This window comes from Mustela nigripes, chromosome 1 (assembly GCF_022355385.1).
Source record: "Mustela nigripes isolate SB6536 chromosome 1, MUSNIG.SB6536, whole genome shotgun sequence".
NCBI lineage: Eukaryota > Metazoa > Chordata > Mammalia > Carnivora > Mustelidae > Mustela > Mustela nigripes.
The window spans coordinates 12,066,021-12,068,285 of record NC_081557.1 but is presented as its reverse complement, the minus strand read 5'-3'; the positions used below and the strand labels follow the sequence as shown (position 1 = coordinate 12,068,285).

At 36.4% G+C, this 2,265-nt stretch overlaps 1 pseudogene; it reads left to right on the top strand.

Annotated features, from left to right (window-relative positions):
- Window positions 1–368: 368 nt before the first annotated feature.
- On the top strand, window positions 369–1,471 carry LOC132009491 (olfactory receptor 5B17-like; annotated as a pseudogene).
- Window positions 1,472–2,265: the final 794 nt, after the last annotated feature.

Sequence of the window (2,265 nt, the reverse complement as noted above, 5' to 3'; positions counted from 1 at the left end):
AAACACACATGAGCATACTGAAGTGAATATAATTAGAGGACTCAAAACATCTGACTTAGGAGTTCCGTCCATTCCAGGCATGTGAGCTTGGACAGCTCATTGTCATTTGCTGTGACTCAATTTACTCATATACAAAAATAAAAAGCTAGGAAGATGATTGGTGATGAACCTTACTCTACAAAAGTCTATTCTTGTTTGGATAAGTTATCACTAAATTGTATTGTCATTCCCATGCTTAAAATGGAGAATATTCAAAAATAAATTACAGCAATAATAAAGAAATGCTCATGCAACTTTTCTTTATTGATCATTCTGTTCTCCTACTTCTTGTTGCCACAGAACATCTCATGATTCTCAAATTCACATCCATGAAGAACAATACAGAGGTGACTGATTTCATCCTGCTGGGATTAACCACTGCCCCAGAATTGCAGAGTTCTCTCTTTATAATGTTCACCCTCATTTACTTTGTCACTCTGGTTGGGAACTGGAGATGATCATATTGATCTTGCTAAAATCTCATCTCCACACTCCCATATACATTTCCCTCAGTAACCTATCTCTGGTGGATTTTTGTTATTCAACAGTCACTTCCAAGGTCATGGCTGGACTCCTTAGGGAAGACAAGGTCATCTCCTACCTTGCATTTGCTGTCCAGGTGTTCCTTGTTGTAGTCTTTCCCATGGGGAAAATTATATTTTAGCCTCAATGGCTTAAGACTGCTACACAGCATTAAAAAATCACCATGACAATAGGTGTATGTGTTTGGCCATAGGCTGCTATGTCTATGGTTTTCTGATTGCTTCTTTTGGTGTAGGAAACACATTCCATTTTCCTACTGTAAGTACCCCTCCTATCCATCACTTTTTTGGTGCTATTCCTGTACTCATGGCTCTCTCTTGTTTGACAGACATGTCAGTGAGTTGATTCTTGTCTTTGTGACAATCTTCCACATCTTTTTTGCTTTTCTGGTTATCTTGATATCCTACCTGTTCATTTTCTTTAAAAAGTCTTTATTTATTTATATGACAGACAGAGATCACAAGTAGGCAGAAAGGCAGGAAGAGAGAGAGAGGAGGGAAGCAGGCTCCCTGCTGAGCAGAGAGCCCGATGGCCTTGACTCCAGGACCCTGAGATCATGACCTGAGCTGAAGGCAGAGGCTTTAATTCACCGAGCTACCCAGGTGCCCCTACCTGTTATTTTTATCACCATCCTGAAGATGCCTTTAGTGGAGGGATACCTGAAGGCTATTTATATCCACTTGTGCCTCCCATCTTACTGCAGTGCCCATCTTCTATAGGACAGTCATGTTCATGTACTCTATGGAAACAAACAAAATCATATCTGTTTTCTATACTATGGTCGTCCCCATGCTAAATCCTGTGGTGTATAGCCTAAGACAAAGAAGTCAAGAATGTTTTCAAGAAGGTTGTTGAGAAGACAAAATCATCTCTAAGCTTAATCTTTTAGGGTTGTAAGATCCACAGTGACCCAGTTTCATTCTTGTCAGATCTTCTTCATGCACTAACTCACAGTTTACAGCCCACACAGCATTTGTATTACTAACATACTTTCCTCTTCAAAATTCTGTCATTGAAAAAGAAGATAGGGTGTCCAGTTGAGTAATATCTGGATGAGAATAACCATGAGGGCCTTAAATATTTAATGATGATGTTTATGATGAACCTCATTAATTTTATGTGACTTATTCATATGTTCACATTTTCTGCACCATATTTAATGGAAGTATATATGGAAAACAGAGCTCAAACCCATGAAGACAAGTGTATGCAAAGATCCCATTTGTGCACATACAGACAAGACTGGGAAATTTGTTAAAGGAAGTAGCAGTGGTATCACTAGTTTTTAATTTAAAAAGTTAAATTAATCTGGATCAGAATATAAATTAATGTCTAACATTTTTAAATTTAAATTCAATTAGCCAACTTATAGTACATCATTATTTCCAGTGTAGTGTTCAATAATTTACCCATTGTGTATATATTTTTTATTTCTCTAATTTAAAAAAAAATCCTAAGTATACAAAATGAAGAAAAACACGAATGGAAAGAAAAAGAAAAACTTTTAAATAAAGACATATGCTTTCTCTTGGCATATTTCCTCAGAGATACATAATATCTTAAAGGAGTTAATATCTTTGGCTTCAGTAAGTCATTTGTACAAAAAGTATGATCACATGATAACTTTTTAAAGTGAGAAGAAAGGGGGATCAATTGATAATAAAGCATAAAGACTACCAACTC